Source organism: Chenopodium album, chromosome 12 (assembly GCF_948465745.1).
Source record: "Chenopodium album chromosome 12, dcCheAlbu1.1, whole genome shotgun sequence".
In the NCBI taxonomy this organism is placed as follows: domain Eukaryota; kingdom Viridiplantae; phylum Streptophyta; class Magnoliopsida; order Caryophyllales; family Amaranthaceae; genus Chenopodium; species Chenopodium album.
The window spans coordinates 12,361,293-12,370,047 of record NC_137845.1 but is presented as its reverse complement, the minus strand read 5'-3'; the positions used below and the strand labels follow the sequence as shown (position 1 = coordinate 12,370,047).

General features: G+C 29.8%; 1 long non-coding RNA gene across 1 annotated transcript; it reads right to left on the bottom strand.

The window, feature by feature from the left end:
* Positions 1-3,399: 3,399 nt before the first annotated feature.
* On the bottom strand, positions 3,400-5,346 carry LOC145572018 (uncharacterized). The gene is made up of 3 exons (XR_014096671.1): positions 5,305-5,346; positions 5,068-5,191; positions 3,400-4,205 (listed from the first exon to the last, which is right to left on the bottom strand). It is a non-coding gene; the product is annotated as an uncharacterized LOC145572018 (long non-coding RNA).
* Positions 5,347-8,755: the final 3,409 nt, after the last annotated feature.

Here is an 8,755-nt window from a genome sequence, read left to right as displayed (position 1 = left end):
GAAAGGGGCAACGTGTAGCATATTGGCTCTCTTGTCGGTTGCGCTACGTTCCTGGAATGCATTTCAGAAAGGCCGTCATGAGATGGTTTTGGCACACTGGGTATACATACATGACTTGAGTTATTTTTACTTTATACCGAGTATATGTGTTTCTGATACTGTCTACTAAACATTTTCCCCTTTGATAGGACCAAGCACTAGTGTCGTGTACGATAAACCACACCATCATCATGCCTTGTTGGATCATTAGCTCCTCTTCACAATAACTAGGTTATCCCTTTAACATCCGACTTTGTTCTCTTCATTTTTTCACAACATACGCCCAATCTAAGCACACACCGAGAGAGGATCATACTGCAAATTCATAGAAGATGCATGCAATGAGTATGCCATTCTAAGTGCATGTGTATCGTAAGGTATTATATACTTCACCTTAGTACCTACATATCTTACAAAGACTTGATCTCATGACCTCGAGAATTATACTGAAGGTGAAGATTTGGCTACAATTGTATGCCAAGAGCGTGGATGGATGTCGTCTATACACGAAACACGACACGAAAGGATGACTGCTTGCTTTGGCTATAGTACATTAAACTACTGCATGTCCTTATTCGTTGATAACAAAGTTTTCATGCACATAATATGTCAATATATGCACTATGCAGTAGCCCCATACCATGCTGTTTATTCTGCTCAGTCGTAGAAGTGCGTACTAGAGATATTGACACCTCTGTTTTTGGCTATAGTAGTAAATTATTATTATTATTAGCTAGGATGTTGAGTTTATTCTATACTAGAAAATGTTGGCCTCAAATTATATATATACAAATTAAGATAAGGTCAATATAATGTAATATGATTTGTATTAAACCGACAACATTTGGCTTGTTGTTAGTTTGTTGTAACTTAAGCACTGAAATTTCAGCTTCATCAATTGAATATTTAGTACAATATATTTTGTATTCCTTGTGTTTAATCATGAATTTAAAAGGTACCTAAATTAATATCCGAATCATTGCTGGATAATGAAATTAAGAATCGGATAGCATTTCTTTTTTTTAAAAAAAAAAAAAAATGCTTTAAGACAATAACAATGCACTCCGAAAATTGACTAAACTCCAACACATAAAATTGGAAAATATCTACTCATATTACTATATGATGTTAGTAGAAATAGTGTTGAAACTTGTAATCGATAATTTTTTGTAAACGATGGTCTAACAGGTCCTATTATTTAGATACGGTATTAATTAGTTACCTCATACAAAATAAAGAAAAGAGCTAAGATGTACGAAATATTTCTTTATACCAATTGCTTGTTGGTGTAGTGGTGATTGGGACTACACTTGATAAGGAGGATTTAGAACTGATCCCTGAATCCGGATTAGCGTAAAGGGTGAACCGGGTAAAACATCAAAAAATAGTATTTTATTAAAAATAAAATATAAACAAACCTTTGAATATCCACAAAACAGCACTAAAAAATTATGAAAGCAAGGTAAAAAGTTAAATGGTCCAACCGAATAAAATTCTTCAAACCATCTGACTTGAAATCAACTCCAAGTAGCATTGTTGATGACTAGATATGGACCATATGGTTGCCCGTAGTTAGCCTAATTCATACTCCTTAATATTTTTTTGTTCTCTTTTATTTGACTTTTCCAGATAAAAACAAAACTTTAAAGGAAAAGAGAGAGGATAATAGGGCTATAAATCTATAATTGTATAATGGCCTTTGATTTATAGCCAATAACTAAGTCTAACTTTTCTATCTTTGATGTGATTATTAGGATTGGAATATATATCCAACTTTAAATAAAATCTTACTAACAACAAATATTTACAAATACTGGTTTCTGGCCCGGATAATGTCTCGAGTCCTTAGAATATATTCCCTCCATATTTAAATATTTGCTACAATTTTTCTGTGTGCGGAGTTTTAGGAGAAATTGGAGAAAGCAATAAAATATGGTGGTAATGGGGTTGGTGGAAGAATAAAAAATTGTAAAAACCCAAAATAGTGGAGAGAATTGAAGGAGAGAGAATGTGGAATTATATTGTTGGGTCCACTTGGTGGGAGAAATTAATTAAATATTGTAAAAGCTTTTCAAATAAGGAAATGAAGCAAATATTTAAAAACGGCTGGAAAAAGAAAGTGGAGCAAGTATTTAAAAACGGAGGGAGTAACAATACAATTATCATTCTTGTGCGTCTTGTATGTGGCTGGCCACACCATGTGGTCACTTATAAAAGAACAAAGTAACACCTACAACACTGACCCGGTAACCCTTGTAATACTGACCAAATAACCCTAAGTAACCCCTATAACACTGATGAAGTAACCCCTGTAAAACTGAACAAGTAATCCCTATAACACTAACAAAGTAATTCTCATGATGGTTGGCCACACGGTGTGGCCAGCCACGTATAAGACTTTGTGTTATCATTAAGTATTTAATTTTAAAGGGATTTGTAAATAGGTTGAAAATATATTTGATATAATAACAACATGCAATTGCATAAACCAAACTCTAAAGTAATACTTCGTATGTGGTTAGTTAAAAAATAAAAGTACTTCGTATAAACCAATGCAAACTCTAAAGAAATAACATGTAATGCATGGAAAATAAAGTATTAGTGCATATAAGTTAGCGAGGTATTTATTATTAGAGTGATTAGATAACTTATCATCTAATGGGGATACCTAATTAGGGACTTGTTTGTAATTTTAAATAGCTCATTTAATGATAAGTTATTATGTAAGTTTTGAATAAAAGATTTTATGGACGTGTCATGTCAAAATGCATATGGTACCAAGTCAGCCGGGAAAACTTGACGCGTGACAATATCATGTTGTCACTTTGAATTTTAATCTTATAGATTATAAATTTAACAATTTATATAAGTCGTTTATCGCATAGACACTATACTTAGTTTGATATAACATTACAAAAAAAAAAAAAAAAAAAAAAAAAAAAAAAAAAAAAGAAGCATGATTCAACTTTTTTTGTTGAAATTTCCGTCCTCTTGCCTCCTTTAATTTATGTCATTGTATGTAGGGATGGACATGGTTTGGTTTGGTGCGGTTTGAGTCCAAACCAAACCAAATTGCAAAATATGATTTGGTCAATTTTTCAAACCAAACCAAATCATAATAGTATTGAAACTGAATCAAACCAAAGTATAATAATACGGTTTGGTGCGGTTTATGTTGAGACGACTTTTTTTCTTAAAAATGCCAAATAATACTACATTAACTTTTTTTTTTTGCGGAGTATTATTTTTTTTTAATATTTTTAATATATAATAATTATTTCTATTTATTTTAAAATTAAATAAATATTAAAATGCGGTTTATTGGTTTACGGTTTGGTTTGGTTTATAAATTTTTAAAAACCAAACCAAACCGTAAACTGTATTTACAAAAAAAATTGAAACCAAATCGTATTTTCATAAACTGAAACCAAACCAAACCGCTAAAATACGGTTTGGTTACGGTTCAAACCAAACTGTGTACAACCCTAATTGTATGCACCCAAATCCATAGATGGTGCTATGAAATATCTAACGCATAAGTTATGTTGTTTTATGCACCTCGTCAATAAGTGTGTCACTATGGTCAATTTTTCCTTGAACCAGTACATAAAATTTTATTATTATAATTATTTTATTTTTATATTTGCAAATTATTAACAAATTAATAAAATAAAGTATAGTAAACACCTTGTCACAAGAGTAAAAACGAGATTATATATATGCACACAACAACACTATGATTGGAATTGCCTTTGATAATGGTCACCGTATCGTTCCGGCCTAGACCATCTTCCATCCATCTTGTAATCATTCCGGGAACTATTTACCCCTTCCCAGCTAGCTTGCTTTCCGGTACGACATTCCGTGTTATCCACCAGAACAGGAGATGGATCATCCGACGATGATTGACCACGAGGCGGGGAAGAAGGCTTACTACTACTCCCAATGCACCACGACCAAAGGCGTGAACAAAAACACTTTGATCGTTTTTCCTTTGATCTATTACTTCTTGGAGAAGGGGATGTGCAACAGCAACAACATAGCGAGCAGTCTGTATGTGTATGTGTATGTGTATTTGTATTTGTAGATGCTCCTCTATTTGTTCTTGTTGCATTATCATTAGAGGATGGAAACAAGCAACAACATAGAATCACATTGTTTTCACCCTGCACATACAATATAACACAACTAATGTATACAATATATATATACGGTGTATAACTTGCCGTGCAGGTGTAAGGGAATCCCCACCTTCAATTATGTACGTTAACTCGGTTAAATTTAAATCTAAATCTTTAGCGTCTAAACACTAAGGTAAGAAGAGGTACTCTAATTGAGTGAGTCATCTCTTATTCAGTTATTTGATATAGACTATGAAAGTTGTCTGAGCAATAACTATTTTTGTCTTCAATGACAATAACAAGGTCCCGTTGGTATTTTTAAATCTTATGTTGGTATGGAGTATAATAACTATGCCAATATAAGGTCTAAATATACATAAATGTACCAAGAGACACTTATTATTGTCATTCATAACAAGAGTAATTATTGACACCAACTTCCTCATACACTATGTACATTTTTATGCTTCAAGACAAAGTATAGTACAAGAAAGTTAATAGTTGACTTATCATGAGATTAAGTCACCTCTTATATTTTGAAGAATTTAGGGATTAAGAGCAAGGCCATGATTATTTATGAATCTCTTTGATTCATTTTTTTATCAATAATATGTTTAGCTATTTAATTTTATCCTATTGGTAATAATACAAGTAATTATATTTTATTCAAATCATCTGAAAATATGAACTAGGTTAATTATCTAATTTTTCGGATTCAGCTAAACATAAAATTTTCTTCCCAAATCATTCTTTAGCCTCTCCTCATACAACCCACTTTCATTCCAGCATAATCACCGGATAATCGAAAGAATTACCAAAAGATTCAAACAAACGCGAACAATAAAAATCAAATAAAACAATAAAACAGGGCAAAATTGAGCAATTAAATCAGTTAGTGAGCTCGTACCGAACAGCAGTCCTCTATACAACAGCAACAATCACAATTACAATCGCAATCGCAGCCGTTGCAGTTGCAATCGCCGCAATCTAAATCTCCCATTTATACTCTTAGCTTCAAAACCTTGATACTTCTATCAAAGGTTAATTTAGTTACAAAATTAGTAGTAAATTTGGAATGGAAATTCAATTGCTAGTATAAATATATGAAGAAAAGTATTTGACTGTTAAAAAGTTCGTTACTTACCTAGCTAACTAAGGTTGTGATTCTTTATTTTTCTAAATTTACATTTCACAAGTTTTTTCAATATTATTCCCTTTGACAACATGGATAATATTCGAAAAATTATGTTCAAGCATTGGCTTTTTTTTCTTTTTTTTTTTAATTTCATTTTCTATTCATAAATTCTTATATGGGTCTATTCAAATAGTGTGAGCACTTTACACAAAAGGTATTAATTGAGTTCTTTCAGAAAAAAAGAAAAAAAAAAGTGTATTAATTGAGCAATACCAGTAAGAGTTAACGTGATTAGCTCACTAAGGCCCCGTTCTCTTCACCTTATTTTTGCTGAATTGAAATTATTTTTAATGAAACAAAATTATATTTGCTGAATGAAATTATTTTTACTGAATTTAAATTAATTTTACTGAAGTGAAATTGTTTTTGCTGAACTGAAATAGATTGCTCCTATGGGAAATAGGGTTACTTTAATTTCATAAATAAGGTTACTTAAATTTCTAAACACCAAAAAATATATATAAGTATATAAAAAGTATCTTTATAAATTAATATGGTCACACTATATGGATGACCACACAAGACTTTATCGTTTTCCTTTTTATACCTAAATATGCAATTTTGGAATTAAGTATCAAAGAAAATTGTTCCCTGGCCTCTACACGTTTTTCTTACCAATTAGTTATCTTCATAGACGTACTTCATTCACTTTTTTTTTTTTTTTTTTTTTTTTTTTTTGAATGAATTTTGAATTTTAGAAGACTAAGGATAACCATATTTCGTTACGTAAGATGTTAGAATCCAGCTGGTTGCACCTAATGGATAGAATGGGTGAAGGTAAGTGTTATTAAACACTAAAAACATAAACTAACATAATTTTTCTTATCTTATCCTATGTCATATATGTGGAGCCAAGCTAAGGAGTTCAAAATTAGATAATAATAATTAGAAGCTTGACCTTGTTGGAATAATTTTGTGGTATGATAATGATGAGCATCTAATTAGTTCCTGTCTTCATAATTTGCATCTTTTTTCCCACTTATTTTAGTTATTTAGAATTAGTTGTCATATTATGTTCTCATATTCAACTATTCATAAACAATAACAAGACATTTAAATTAGCTTTTAAATACTCTTCAATATGGAGTAATAGTACGTTATTCGATCAATTCTCAATCTATGTCAACTTAAGTAGTGGTGTATTCGAAAATATAAGCAAATTAAGTTAATATGAAGGGATACTGCTTGAAAACCCACAATATATAATATTATAAATTAGTATATGCGACTATTAATTCTAAACAGTTAAAGAGATTATGCAATATAACACTTGCTGTTTTGCACGAGTACGTGTCATAGCCCTTGTGCTTGATGATGCCTAGGCCATACCAAGTTACCAACATCCTTTTGTCATCCAGCCTGTAAAAGCTTATGATAATACAATACATTAATCCAGATTGTAATGACCACTTAATCAGAAATAATTGAATAATAGTAGTATAAGATAGTTGTATTAATTAGCATGACAAAACCTAACAGGAAACATGATTGAACAAAAGTTAAAGTGAACGATCTTTTTTTTTTCTTAAGCATTATTGTCCAAAAGAAAGGTTGGTTGGCTTGGCTTTTCCATCAAGTTAATTAAGCCATATATATTCTTGTTTGGTTGTGTGTTTTTCACGCCCTCTACAACAATCTTTTGTTTTTTTTAGGGTCTTATCTTTTATAATATGGTTAGTTAACTTTTATATTTATGAATGTCTCTGTGATAGCTAGACTCGTTGACAAAACATTGGTGGTTTAGAATAATTTTGGTAAAATGTATGATCAATCCTAACTTGAATCATTATCTAGGTTGATCTCGACTTCATAGAGATAAAGTTGTTTAATTTAACCCTTAATATATCGTTAATTGTCTAATAGTAAATTATAAAAGAAGTTGATGATTTGAAATTATGCGTACCACCGTTAAGTTTACAAGATTTAGCATGAGTATGATTTTGTTTTTTCTATAGATAAAAAAGGATGATCAAAGTGAAGTACTTGAATAATGTCAAACACCATTATGGTACAATTAATAATAAGCAAGCTATAAGTACTTTTTAGAATGTTTGAAAGCCTAGATAGTATAGTAGAGGATGATAACTTGATAAGTTGTATTATTAATTGAAGGTTTGCGTAGCAAATTGCACTAAAGATGAATGAAAACTTGAAGTATAAAATAACATGACTTGGCCAGTTGCCAACAACCAACATTTATTTGATTAATAGTAGTAATTAGCCGTTAACTAAAGCTTAATCTTCCTTTGCTTTAAGCTCGTTCCAATTGTTAGGAAGATATATTTGTCATTGACTCATTGTACAAGGCCACAAGGGTCAAGGGCTTAGCTAGTTATTAAAATAATGTATATTTGTAGTTCCAAAAAGTAAAAACTAATCACAAAGTTAAATTTACATAATATATTAGGCCTAATTTGGTGTTGTTGAAGGACCTACATAGTTATTGAGACGGTATGACTGATTTCATGCTTGTTAATGCATATTTTATACCATTAATATCTCTAATAACTTTTAAGTTAAAGCTATAGTTTATAACATGATGAATAATTGAATATAACAAGATCTCACATGCATGGATCTAATAGTTTTTTTTATTAATTTGTATCACTTGATTGATAAATTGCAGTTTTAATCAATAAATTGCATTCTAATTAGTAATATTCAATTATGAGTTGAATCAATAATATTCCAATTGTTCTTTGAATCTTTTTATTTTCCACTCAGGTATGTTCTCACAAATCTTTGACATTTTCTTTATTCAATAATTCTAGTAAGATTCTCTTTTTTTTTTATTAATGCTTATGTCATTACCAAAATTCACCTTACTTTCTACAAATTAAAAAAAAATAATTAACCATGTTTAGCTCACTTAATTTTTTTTTTGTTGAACTTTAAAATTTTACAAAATAAATACTCACTTTTACATATTAAAACTTATTTTCACTAAATATAAGTTTATTACTATGGAATATTATTTGTTATTGAGCTTAATGTAGTTGTTTATTAATTGTTGTATTTGTTGGTTGAGTTTCTCAAATTTTACCGCTAAAATATTATTTTACCTAAACACAATCGACTTTTACTAATTGAAAAAAACATACTACATATGTTGTTTGAACTTGTAAGAAATTAATATCTCCTTTATTTCAGTCAGTAATTTTTTTTTAAAGAAAACAGTACTTAGGATGGGTTTGTTTCATCTTAATTTGACCTATTATCTTATTTTAGAAAAACAAGTTCATGTATGTAAAATTTTAAATAAATTAAGTTCATATTTATGAATTGAAATATAAGTTCATATTTAATATGACTATGAAAATAATTTCGGACAAGAACTTTAGAAAATTAAAAGAAAAAATTTATTTTTTTAAATAAAGATAAAATTAATTTAGATAAAATA